Here is a 14,594-nt window from a genome sequence, read left to right as displayed (position 1 = left end):
ACCTTGCAATAAAAAAAATATCCTCTGAAATTATAAAGCTACGTTATATACATGAGCATTGCAGCCATACATCAAAAATAATTTTCATACAATCTTATAACAACGCCAAAATTCATTTTGGTTATATACATGATCATCCAGGTAAAACTTCAAATACACAGTCTTAATAAAACCTTGCAATGAAGAAAATATCTTCTGTAATTCTTGTCTTATGTACATGACCATTGTTATGTAGCAATATAAATGAAACACTAGTAATAAAGTCGTATAAGACATTTTGGTCTGTAATTATTGTCTTATTAACACGAGTATTCTATCAGGACAAATTGAACAGTTTGCAAACCACGTTATGATAAACCATATATTTATTGTACCATATTTATTACATTGACGTGCAACATCATTGTAGCGAAAAAACTGAAACAGTATTCATACAACTAGGAAATTATATATTGTATTAAATTATTATCCTATGATATGATTAATGTAGCTACAGAACAGCAGAAGTCTTCAAACAACCTTGCTATTATAAAAAAAACTACGGTATCCTCTGAAATTATTATACATGATTGTAGCAGCCATACATCAAAAATTGTTTTCATATAATCGTATAATATTGCCTATATTCATTTCGGTACATGATCTTCGTAGTAAAACCAATGGACAGTCGTAATAAACCTTGCAATGAAGAAAATATATTCTGTAATTATAATCCTATGTATATGATTAATGTAGCAACAGAACAGCAAAAGTTTTCAATCAACCTTGCCGTAAAGAAACTATCCTCTGAAATTATTAAGCTACATTATATACATGATTGTTGCAACCATACAACTAGAACCATTTTCGTACATCCTTATGGTAACGAATATACTCATTGCAGTGACCATGATTGTAGTAAAAGAAATGAGCAGTCTTCATACAACCTTGCAATGAAGAAAATATCTCCTGTAATTAGTGTCTTAAATAAACATGACCATAGTAGCAATACAGGTGAACCACTAGACACATAGCCTCATAGTAAAGACAATTTATTGTCTTATTTCCATGATTATTCTAGCAAAACAAATTGAACAGTTTTTGAACCACCTTATAGTGAACCATATATTTATTGTATTTATAACCTTTACATGTAACATCATTGCAGCGAAAGAACTGAAAGAGTATTCATACAATTAAGAAAATATATTCTGTAATTATTATATATAAATGTAGCAACAGAACAGCAACATTTTAAAGAAACTATCCTCTGAAATTATTAAGCTGCATTACACGTACAGGCCTTAAATTAATTCAAGGCCACCAAGGCCATGGCCTTGGATGCCCCTTTGATTGGCCTCAATGCCCCTCTCATTGGCCTTGGAGATTTCTTGTGCCCTTTCCAATTCTTCCCATTTAGTGCTGTAATATAGGAATGTGCCCTACAGAAAAGTGGCCTTGCCCTAAAAATGTTGAAATTTAAGGCCTGCATGTATGTACATGATTGTTGCAGCCATGCATCAAAAATCATTTTCATATAATCTTAATAACGCTAGATATTAATTTCAGTTATATACATGACCATCGTAGTGAATGGACAGACAATCGGTGTCATCTCACATGAAGTTAATGCCATTTCCCATCAAACTGACGCCATGTGTTGAAACCTAGGCCACCTCCATACAAAGTATCGACAACATCTAAAATTAAGAAAACGGTGCTATATCTTACATCAAATCTGTGTTGCTAGTCTCCATGAAAGCCAGTGCCATCTCACATAGAATCTGCGCCGCTAGTCTCTCATAAAAGGCGGTACCATTTCACCAACAATTGGAGCCTTCTCGCATGATTTTGGTATCGCATATTAAATTGGCCTATATCTATATAAAGTGGACACATGTTAGTACCAGTGGCGGATCCAGGGGGGGGGGCCCGGGGGCCCCCCCCCCCCTTGAGAAAAAAATCATGTAAAATCACGTGATTTTTACCTTTTTTGGGGGTTGGGGCCCCCCCCCCCTGGCGCTCAAGGGGGGGGGGGGGTGCAAATTGAAATTTTTTTGAGTCACAAAAAAAAAAAAAAATTGTGCTCTGTACCCCCCCCCCCCCCCCCCCCCCCCACTGAGCGACTTTTCGGCCGGCGCCATTTTCAAATTTTCGGGAGCAAAAAAAAAAAAAGTTGGGCCCCCTCCCCTAAGAAATCCTGGATCCGCGCCTGGTTAGTACATTGTATATATATATCTAAGCGCTCAATTCGCTAATCTGTATTTTGAAAGGTCACTTTAATTAGTGCCCATTTCCAGTTACAGGTAGAACAAGGTGCTTTGGGCTTACGCTTTCATGCACAGTTGTGGTGTGCGCAAATTAGTTAAATGAGGAGTTAAAAGAAGTTTGCTTTTCTGAAAACTTTATTAGTGCTGTCAATTAATTAAAACAAAAAAAAAGACCTATTTGGTCTTTTAGGCTCTCTGTATTTTAACGACACTACACTCCTTTACTGTATTTCCATTTAACGTAAATGATGTTCAATGGAAAGAAGGACACGTTTGATTATTAAATTAGCATGTCCGTATTCATTTCATTACGACGGAGCCGCGTAAATTATACTTATAAACATTTGGTGGATGTTTCAAGTCAAGCAAATTCATATCATCCAATGGCCCTCTGAAATCTAGTCTCGCAGGCTATGGTTCACTACACAATTTTTGAATGTTGAAGTTGACGAGCGTACACATCCCTTTTCTGTGTTACAGCGTATATGATTGGTAGAAATCAGCTAAAAAGAGGGAGTTGGCATCTTTTAATGATGCAGGAGTTACATCAGCGCTAAGTGAGTTTTAGAATTTAGATGTATAGTACTGCTTTCTTAACCCGAGGACTTAAAAGGGAAATTAAAGATAAAGTTGAGTTCTGGTCATGCGATTGCATTGTGAAAGAAACGGTGTGGAATCGACCAGAAAAGGTTGATCATCTAGCATATAAGAATTTGACGGTGTGTATTGCAAGGTTCTGGAATCATCAAAATGATAAGAAATTTTGCCAAGTCTTGGTAAAGTTACAAACACTGTACACATCAGAAAGATGTATATGGGACTACACGAAAACGTGGCGTCAGAATCCTACCCTGGATTTTACAATGTTACATGAATATTTAGAATATGAAGGCATTTGAAGAGCCATATGCTTTTCAGGGAACATGTCTTTTCTGATGTTCTTCCACACTTGCATAATAAGAATGATAACGCTCACAAATTATTTTTCACCTCTTCCCAGAACTCAACCTTCTCTTTAACCTGAGGACTTAAAAGGGAAGTTAAGTGAACTTTCAGAATACCAATTTAGATGTATAGTACCGCTCACTTAACCTGAGGACTTAAAAGGGAAGTTAAGTGAACTTTCAGAATACCAATTTAGATGTTCATGTATAGTATCGCTCACTTAACCCGAGGACTTAAAAGGGAAGTTGAGTGAGCTTTAGAATACCAATTTAGACGTATAGAACTGCTCACTTAACCTGATGACTTAAAAGAGAAGCTTAGTGCACTTTCAGAATACCGAATATAAGTATATTACCACCAAATCATAGTGAGCTTTCAGAATACCGCACTGTGCATTGTATTCATTATTGTACATCTCACTCTTACTCTCTCGATTATTCTGGTTTTACACCTAATCCACGTACACCTTAGAATCCACATACTCATCTACAAGTCCTCCTGCTTCTATCTCGATGAGGATTTCATTTAGATCCTTTCTGGTCCGAGTTGATGCAGCTTTCCATGTTTGAAGAAGGTGTATGAACTGCTTTTTTATCTCTCTAAACTCCTTTCTGATACCTTCAGCGGTGCTGTAATCAATGCTAAGAGCAACGTGAAGATGGTCCCACCGATCAGGTGATAGAAGCCTTGCTAGCTTCAGGATATTTGCATCTGTCACTTCATCTGATGGACTGAAATTTAAGAAGTAACCATTGTATTGTGCTTGACTACTATTAAAATAATTTAATAAATACATTAGGAAGTGAACTTGCAAAAGAACAAGGAATAAAGTTGACCTGGTTAAGCGTGCTTTAAATAAACAGTCTAGTCGCTGCGCGGGCCGAAATTAGCCACATTTTTTGGCCGGGTTTGGTGTCTTCAAGTGACCTTTCAGATACTCAGAAGAGATTTTATTAAAGCACAGGCCGAATAATGAAAGAAATATAAGACTAAAAGTAACGAGAAGTGGAGAATTTGTTTAAACCTCTCCCTCACAATTTAGAAACTGAGCTATTTTTCTCCTGGACTCCGTAATCTAAATTCATGTAGGCCTGTTATTGAGACGTATAACTTTAGGACTGCAGTCGTATCCAGACGATTGCCCCTTTGACAACTACCCCTGGACATCTTCTTCCTGGACAGTTACCTCAGAACTAATTGTTTAATATATTGCTGCATTAAATATTTTGTAATATACATATATACATGTATATGATTTTATATATTTTATTTACAAATCTTTTTCTTTCTCAAAGGTCTTCCGCCCTTTGGCTCGAAAACAGGCGCGTATAATTTTGTGAATGTTTAGGTGTCCATTTTTAAATGCACTTTCCCCTGAAACCCTATGGACGAAAATTTGTAATATCATTACGTTTTCAGGGGTTTTTTGTGAGTGTTTTGAGTCTCTCTTTCCACTTGATGGCCTCAAATGAACTTTAGAAGAGAAGATTATATATTCCATTACGGTATTGCTAATTGTTAAAATTTGATTTCATCAATATGTAATAATACATTAAACCATCATCTTATCTGAAGTTATTCATAATATATCTACACAATTATTTATAACTTTATATATAGGATGTGCATATTTTGATGCATAGCAATAATACTATTCAAAGTCAAATAAAATCATTACTTGACAAAGCTCTTGAGGCGGAAACAATTTTGTTGTGTCGGAGCATCATTGTTTCTTCAATTTTTGTGTATTCTCTGTAACTCCGAGCAAAAACTAGACTTCCTTCTATATTAATACACACCCACCCATACAAACACACACACATGTATATTGTGGTTCTACTCACATTTCATTGCTGGTTGATGGAGGAGAGTTCTGTTCTGTAGTATCTTTGCGGATCTCTGTCATAAACACAAATAATACTGATTACCAATTTTGTAAGCACTCGATCAATATTTTTGGGGGTATTATTATTCATCTACTGGATACAGCCTCCCTATACCATGTGAGTCAAAAAAAAGTTTACACCTAGAAAATTGCTAATTATTTTTAAAATCATCTATGAACAGTAAATTATTATACGTGGTATGAAAGAGTGTTTTATCCCAGATCATTTGGTATCATCAGGTGGGCTGTATAACGTACAGACCACCTTATAATTTCGTTAGAATTGCCTTTATTTATTATTCTTTATTTTTCTTATTTCGAACCACTTTTTTGTAAGCACGATTACTTGAAAATGGCTCAATCAAATGCCTTCAAATTTGGCACACATATGTATAGGCATATGTACAAAGGACAATAACGTTTCAACATTGACCTTCACTGATGACGTCATCTAGGCGCCATTTTATAAAATTTTACGAAAATCAACACATGATCATACCCCTATACAAATTTCAGTACGCTAACACGCGAGCTCGTCAGCGTGCTCGCCCACGAGTTCGTCGACGAACTCGCAGACGAACTCGCAGACGAACTCGTTTCGTTCCAAATATGCAAATTAGCTACGAGCATGCACGCGAGCTCGTTGGCGTGCTCCAAATATGCAGCTCGTCACTGGCCGATAAGCTCGTTGGCGTGCTCGTTGGCGAGTTCGTACGAGTTCGTACGAGTTCGTCGACAAGCTCGTCAACGAGTTCGTACGAGTTCGTCAACGAGTTCGTCAATGAGTTCGTACGAGTTCGTCGACAATCTTGTGGAAAAAAATGGCTGCTAGCTTAATGGCGTGCTCAACAGCATGTTGGCATTAGGGACTTTTAGATTTGCGTGGACTGAAACCTGTGACGTCCATTGAAGGCAGTGCATAAAAAGGACGTCGACCGTAGCAATCCACATTGTCTTCGTGCAAATCTAAAAGTCCCTATTGAGAACTAATTTGTGTCTACATATAGAGGTGAACTTGATGATCCTGTTGAGCTATTGGCATGCATATATATTTATCTAACTTATCAACCTTCCAATATCCTGTTAACATCTGCAGGCTGGCTGTGCAGGGACAATTCAGTTGGCAAGCTGGTGAAGAATACAGTGATCCTCTTTAGAATAAGGGAAAGTTAAAAGCTCATTACTTCTGGGATATCAATCAATGAAAACACTAATATATCAAAGTACAGAAAGAAAAGATATAACATAAAATATAACTTAAAAAAAGTATCTTTTTATTAGAGTCAATACAAACCCTGTAAAATACATGTTACCTGTATGCAGGGTTCACAACTTCACACAACGATATGAATGAATAAATGATTTCCAAATTATATAATTACACTGTATAATGAAATTAAATATGTGAGTAATTACACTGTATAATACTCTGCCTTTGAAGAAATATTATTATCCATTTTGGTAATTATTCCATCATTCTAATCACTCATAATATTACAAAGATCCAAACTAATAAAGCGGTATTCATACAATAACTATGTAGCATCCCCCTTCTTGTCAGTGTATTCACCAACCCAGGGTACCAAGTAATGATACATGTACATATACTATAGGATCTCTAGAACAATCCCTTCTTTATATCCGCTAGCAAACTAGTTTTCAGTATTCAGACAAAATGCATTAATGTGCTCTCATGTTGCCTAAATGATAGGGTTTGTCAGTCAAGATACAGGAATATTTACATGAATATAACCTTATCACATAGATTATATCTAATGTTACTTTAATGAAGTGAATATACTATGTGCTATATAGATAGAGAAACAAACTTACCAATATATGAAAAGATATCTCACTAGAAAGAGAATAAATACTTTATCTCATTAATCATTACTCTACACTTCTCTTTCATAAATGTATAAGAGAGGTAGGCCTAACTGTTGGCCTATAAATACACAAGTAGAACATTTAGTTATAAGGTGTGAGGAATTAGTTTTTCTCTTACCTAAAACAAAGGAGCTGCAATACCATTCAAAACCCATGTCTGCTCTCTACAAAAGCAAGATGGAGAAAGACTTGCCCAAAGTGGCCTATAACTAACACATCAATTCATTCTTATCAGGAATGCTACCAGTGGTATAATTCCACAAGAGAGAGTAAACAAGAAAGTGAGAGTGGGGAGAAGAGAATTAGATTATATCTAATGTTACTTTAATGAAGTGAATATACTACATGTATGTGCTAGATAGATGGAGAAACAAACTTCCCAATATATGAAAAGATATCTCACTAGATTTAGAAAGAGAATAAATACTTTATCTCATTAATCATTACTCTACACTTCTCTTTCATAAATGTATAAGAGAGGTAGGCCTAACTGTTGGCCTAGTCTTACACAAGTAGAACACAAGTAGAACATTTAGTTATAAGGTGTGAGAAATAAGTTTTTCTCTTACCTAAAACAAAGGAGCTTCAGCATGCAGTACCATTCAAAATCCATGTCTGCTCTCCACAAAAACAAGATAGAAAATGGCTGACCAAATCTGCCTAACAAGTCAATTCATTCTTATCAGGAATGCTACCAGTGGTAATTCCACAAGAGAGTGTACACAAGAAAGTGAGAGAGGGGAGAAGAGATAGGAATAGGGATTTGTGTGTAAGGAGGGGGAATCCTATGTACATAAGGAGAGAGCAAGTTAGAAACAGGGAGTTGACCTCGAATCAAGGTCTGGGTGTGTGCTCTTATGTAATACCTGATAGTGACATTTCAAGGTGTTAAATATATGATACAGTCAGAATAAATGGCACCCCCCCCCCCTTCCCAATCTGGTATGCTGCAAATAAATGTTTCAAAGTTTCAAAAGAATTTAATTAAATTTACAAGTAATTTGACAGGTTACTTCAGCATGAAAAAGCTATTGTTTCAATTTCAACACGAATTTTCTGAACTTTCAATGTAATTGCATATGTTCTGACAAAGAGGCTCAAAAATGTATCAAAATAATAAAGTATGCATTTGTTTACCTTAATTATTTCAGGTGAGAGATATCTTCAGATCAATATTTTTTATTTTAAAAAAAATTACATAAAAAGGATGCTGGTGGAGACAAGAAACTAGGAAGTAGGAACTCATTTTCCTTGGCCCAAGACATTTTAAAAATACATGTACATATATTAATAGAATAAATAAAAGAAATTGGCATCCTGAAGGGAACTTTAAAATATATACATGTATACCGTGTGAGTCAAAAAAAAGTTTACAACTAGAAAAATGCTAATTATTCTAAAAATCATCTATGAACAGTAAATTATTATACATCTTATGAAAGAGTGTTTTATTCCAAATCGTTTGGTATCACTTTTGTGTGGTATGTGTTCACGCTTGGATGAACAGGAGGCATTGTTTGTGAAAGTGCAAAAATTGACTTGCGCCAAAGTGATGCCTACAGTATGTATTATGTTGGGATCAGCGGAGTGAGAGAATGAATTGAATGTATCAAATGAAATGCATTGCATATGTTTTTTGCAGAAGCAGAGTCACAAGCAAACACACTAACAATGTTCGTTGATATTTTATATTCAATTTTTGATATGTGTGGCATGATTAATTTTGTTTGGGATGTTGTGTTGATCTGTAATGACTGAAATAATACCCATATCGCAATTGTTTTATTCAAACATCACATTAGCAACTTTGGCGCAAGTCGATTTTTGCACTCTCGCATGCAATGCCTCCTGTTCATCCAAACATACCACACAAAAATGATACTAAATGATTCAAGATAAAACACACTTTCATAGAATGTATAATAATTTACTGTTCACAGATAATTTTTAAAATAATTAGCAATTTTCTAGGTGTAAATTTTTTTGGGACTCACACTGTATACCTAACTGTTTTCCTGGGAGCTGGATCACCTGTTTACCAGCGAGATCGTGGCGAGCTCTGGGGAGCTCTGGGGAGCTCGCCACGAGCTCCTCAGTTTAACCCCGAGCTCGCCACGAACTCCCCCTTTTACCCACGAGCTCGCCACGAGCTCCCCTTTTACCCACGAGCTCCCGAGTTTACCCCCGAACTCACCACGAGCTCCCCAGTTTAACCCCGAGCTCGCCACGAACTCCCCCTTTTACCCACGAGCTCGCCACGAGCTCCCCAGTTTACCCCCGAGCTCGCCCACGAGCTCCCCAGTTTACGCCCGAGCTCGCCACGAGCTCCCCCTTTTACCCACGAGCTCGCCACGAGCTCCCCCTTTTACCAACGAGCTCGCCACGAGCTCCCTCTTTTATCCACGAGCTCGCCACGAGCTCCCCAGTTTACCCGCGAGTTCGCCACGAGCTCGTGGCGAACTCGTGCACGAGCTCGCCAAGATTTTGTAAGATCGTTACAAGCGTCCTGGGAGCGTGTTACGAGCTTAAAGCCTAAAAAACGATCTTATTAAGCTTACCACGAGCATAATACGAGTTCGCGACGAACTTAAATTTGTATAGGGGTATCTTCATAACCAAAGGTAATTTCTCATTCATATTTATCATGATCAAGGTCAATATCTGTCCGGTCAATTGAAGGACAAATAACGCGTGCGTGTGCGTATGTCCGCGCATCAATGTGCGCGCAAAATTTTGAAATGCTCAAAATCGTCTCAAAATCATTTTTTGCATACGTTTTACGCTATTCTAAGCATTTTATAAAAAATCGCACACACGCGCATGCTCGCGCGTTTTCGCGCGTAAAACTATTACACAACATAGAATCGCCATTTTTCATAATATTTTTTTCATAATATTTTCTTTCATAATATTCCACATATTTTTACAAACAAATTGATACCATGTTTGTCTCTTTATGACTATTAATAACAGAATGATCGACCGTTAAACAAAATTTCAGTGCGCGCGAGCTCTTGTAATACATAACATATATGGGCAAAAACATGCCTATACAAAATCCATTGTAGCTCTTTAGAATGCAAGGTGACCCCAATTTTTTTAAATATTTTAATAGAGTATGATTCGGAGATATTTTTTCATGTCTCATATGACCCTCAATTAACTCATGACGTCATCATAATGGCCTCCCAACTCAAAATTCAAATTTACATATTATGACGTCAGCATATTTGGGGAAAATTGATTGTAAATATTGATCAATTTTCTTCCAAATATTGATATGTTCTAGCTGAGACAATTTTCTACAAATGCAGTTACTATTATTCTTCATTTTGACAAATGCATCATGGCGTACTTTTGCGATTAAAGGAGGCATGTCAATTTTTCATATTGTGCGTGTATTCTCTATGGGACATGACTTTTTCTTAAAACTCGACTCTACATTCCCGTCTTTCGCAAGCAATATCTACGTCGTTTTAGCTTCGTTTACGCTGAACTTTGAGAATGTTGTAGCCGAGACAAAAAGCTATCTCAAATATGCCCTTTATTTTGTCTCGATTTTTTGTTGGATCAGCCCACCTATACTTGTTCCAAACAAGTATTACAAATCTAGTTTTTGTATGGTATGTGTTCACGCTCGGATGAATAGGAGGCATTGTTTGCGAGAGTGCAACAATCGACTTGCGCCAAAGTGATGCCTACAGTATGTATTATGTTGGGATTAGCAAAGTGAGAGAATGAATTGAATGTATCAAATGAAATGCATTGCATATGCTTTTTGCAAAGGGCAAAGTCACACACACACGCGCACAAATGTTAGTTGATATTTGATATTCAATATTTGATATGTGTGGCATGATTAATTTTATCAGGGATGTTATTTAGATCCGCAAAGACCGAATTAATACCCAAATCCCAATTGTTTTATTCAAACATCACATAAGCAACTTTGGCGCAAGTCGATTTTTGCACTCTCACAAACAGTGCCTCCTGTTCATCCAAGCGTGAACACATACCACACAAAAATGGTACCAAATGATTTGGGATAAAGCACTCTTTCATAAGATGTATAATAATTTACTTTTCATAGATGATTTTTAAAATAATTAGCAATTTTCTAAGTGTAAACTTTTTTTTGACTCACACTGTATATTCTACATGTGCCTGTTCCTGAGCTAATTCCTACATCTCTGTTTCAAGCTTTAGTATATTAACAAGTGTTATAGTGCTCTGGTTCCTAATGTTATGAACCAGAGCACTATAACACTGAGTTCCCATAGAACATCTATTTATTCAGATGGTCATATCTCAGCCAATACTTAATAAATTCAATTGGTTTTCAACATTCAGACATTATTTTTGATGCTTTTTCGGAAAATGAAGTAAAAGTTGAGAATTTCAAAAAATAGATTTTTGATGACATCACGCCTCATCTATAGTTAATCTATCTGAATTGTGTCTATATTTTTATTTTGTCTTTACCGTATGGTTGAATGAAATATTCAAATTAGTGGTGGCCTTTACTATGTTTAAAGTTAAGCCTTAGTCATGATAATACAAAACAAAGGTCAATAAATATAGGCCTACATGTACAGTACATCATGATATTAAGTTTTGATGATAAAGTCGCTTAATCTTACCTTCTAATTATTTCAATATAGCAATCATTTCATTTCTGTTTTGCATTTATGCTCCACAGGTCGAGCTGTATCGTTAGCTGGATGTCATTTTGCCGACATAGGTCCTTTGTGATAAGCAGGCCCGTAGCCAGAGTTTGATATTTATTTTTTTTTTTGGGGGGGGGCACATTCATGGTTATCGATCGACGTCCTGGGGAGGGGTCTAAAAAATGTCAACCGATCTTTGAATTTTTTTTTTTTTTGGGGGGGGGGGCATGTGCCCCCCCCCCCCCCTCGTGGCTACATGCCCGATGATAAGCCATGAAATGTCAGGGATTAGAACAACTAAGCATATCCATTATATATTTTACCTTGGAAACGTGTGTTGAATATGATCGTCTGTCCATAGGTTTCAACCACTTCAAGTGTCACCGATGTCTCATCACTCTCCTCGGTTAGGTCGAGCTTAAAGTACTTTGTCACTTTCCTTTTCAAGCTCATGTCGCTGTACTGAATAGCCTGAGAAAATTTCCCAATTATATAATTACTTTGCATTCATGATTGTATGAAATATGTGCGAAAACGCAGATGCATGTAGAGAGTACTGATGAAAATAATGAACAAAAATTTACTCTATTTTACAACTTTGTCCAATCAATTCCATTGTTTCGAATCTAATTTCGTCATTCCCGGCTGCTAACGTACAATTCCATGAACCAATTTTGTAATTTTCCAGTGAATTTCGTCAAAGCATCATCCGTTCGTTTGCTATTATTATAAACATGTACAGTATGTGTTACGACATGATTATTCCTTTCTACCCGAAATTTGCTTTTTGTATATGTGTAAAACAAAAAAAAATATATATTTATTCCTATTAGGGTAGGTCTATGAATATTTATTATCATTATCATCACCATCAGAATGATTCAATTGAGTTAATTGGCACTTTGTTTTACTTTATCTCCTGTTAGCTCTGCATTTATTGTTCTACCTATTATCATGACGATTCCTTGTCTTGCCTTCGAAATAATTTATGAGCATGGATGAGAGAGCAACAATGCAGTACAATACAAATTTCATTCACGTTACTAATGACATGAGTGACATGTAGTGTGGGCACCTGACAACAAGCCACTGATTAAGGAATTTTATATTTTCACACAGTGACATGTCGGTTTTATGTTAGGAATCAAGAATAGAAATGTTCTCATGGCCGGCCGGGGAAAAGTCCCTAGTTTCATTAATTTTTTCAAGAGCAATGGACTTAATGTGAAAATAAATAAATTGCAGCTGTTTCAAGATATGCTAGCAAAACGTTAACAGCCACATACCGGTAAGACATTTAGAGGAATTGATGTCAATGCTGTTTGTTAATAATATTGATGTATTTGCTGGGAACGAGACCACGATGGATAAAGTAAGCATGAGCCTATATTTAGCCATTTTTGCATATTTAATGAGCTGTGACCATTAACCTTTGACGTACATACTTAACATTACTTACGTTATTAAATGAAAACCATATTTTCGCATATATACATTTTTTTTCTTCATATTTTATGAGCTCATGACCTTTGACCTTTGTCCTACAAATTTTATTAAAATCCGTCAAACATTACTAAAGTTATCAAACAGAAACCAGATTTGGGTATTTTTGCCTATTTCATTTCATTTCAAAGACATTATTTTCTGCAATCAAACAAATCAGTTATACAACAAATATGGATAATTATATAAAACATAAGGTATGCAAACAATATACAAAATGTAGAAACAAATGTATAATACATGAGTAAGAGTAAATTTATACGTTGGGCCATTGCGTGTATAAAGAAAGAAAGCAGAAGGTCGCCGTTATAAGCAAAAGCTTGAGCAGACGGTCAACCGAGCTAAGATAAAAATGAGTTGTGAAATATTGGCAAAGTAACAAGAAGAGGGGGCCATGATACTCAAATGATATATATAACAATTAAATGTGAATATAAACAGTTGGATTCAATATAAATAATTATAGAATTAGCATAAGAATCTCATCTTTATAAGGCTACTAATTATACGTTAATGACAGGGATAAGAGAGAAACTAAACAAAAACAAGGGTGCGAGTGGTGCGTGTGTGTGCAATGAGCTATGACCTTTGAATTTTGACCTAAATTGAACTTAGGCTGTATTTTGGTACCATGTACCTTCACAATAAATTCATTAAAATCCGTCAAACATTACTAAATTTATCAAACGGAAACCAAATTTTCTAACAATTATCTATTTTCGCATATATAATGAGCTATGACCTTTGACCTTCGGAAACCAGATTTGTTATGGAAGTACGGACGGAAGGACAGACAGCGGCGTTACTATATCTCTTCCGACTTCGTAGGCGAGGAGATAATAAAAACTTATTTGAAGTTGAGATAGTGATGAACAAAAATATAATTGATTGCACGACTAAAACTAATATGTTAACTGTTCTTGTTTCCACATGGCCCTTTTTCCAACTTTTTTAATGAAATATAGCAATTCCAAGAACCAAAGTACACTTACATGTCCATCTGATATGGGACTCTTCTCACCCAGCTGGCAAGCGACTGTTAGTGTTCCCTGACGAAACACAATCTCATCGTCATCAACCTTCACAGGCTGGAAATCAGGGTCATTCAAAACATGGACATCCTTCTGAAAATCATGTGTACACAAAGGATTCTGATATAGTTATCTGGAAATTATCAAGTACCGGTAGATAGAAATCAAATGTAAACTTGTATTACACACTTGTATTTCAAATAAAGTATGTGCTTGAACCATCCTAAGGAATAAGCTGTGGTTGCAGGGGTCAAGCAATTGATTTAGATCTGTGGAATTGGGCTTTATTTGTCAGGAAAATCAGAAAAATAAGATAACTTCTAAATTGGCATTGATTGAGAGAAACAGCCTGAAAAGTATAAGGCATGGTCCTTCTATTCACAGTTAGGGATGTCACAGACAATTCTAAAAGTATATTTTTGGCATC

At 36.0% G+C, this 14,594-nt stretch overlaps 1 long non-coding RNA gene across 1 annotated transcript; it reads right to left on the bottom strand.

The window, feature by feature from the left end:
• Nucleotides 1-11,977: 11,977 nt before the first annotated feature.
• On the bottom strand, nt 11,978-14,251 carry LOC105441451. Its single transcript, XR_004064632.1, has 2 exons — nt 14,129-14,251; nt 11,978-12,104 (listed from the first exon to the last, which is right to left on the bottom strand). It is a non-coding gene; the product is annotated as an uncharacterized LOC105441451 (long non-coding RNA).
• Between the last annotated feature and the right edge of the window lie 343 nt (nt 14,252-14,594).

This window comes from Strongylocentrotus purpuratus, unplaced genomic scaffold, assembly GCF_000002235.5.
Source record: "Strongylocentrotus purpuratus isolate Spur 01 unplaced genomic scaffold, Spur_5.0 spur5_scaffold_18, whole genome shotgun sequence".
NCBI classification, from domain to species: Eukaryota; Metazoa; Echinodermata; class Echinoidea; order Camarodonta; family Strongylocentrotidae; genus Strongylocentrotus; species Strongylocentrotus purpuratus.
The sequence above is the reverse complement of the archived record's forward strand: the minus strand, read 5'-3'. Positions and strand labels throughout refer to the sequence as shown.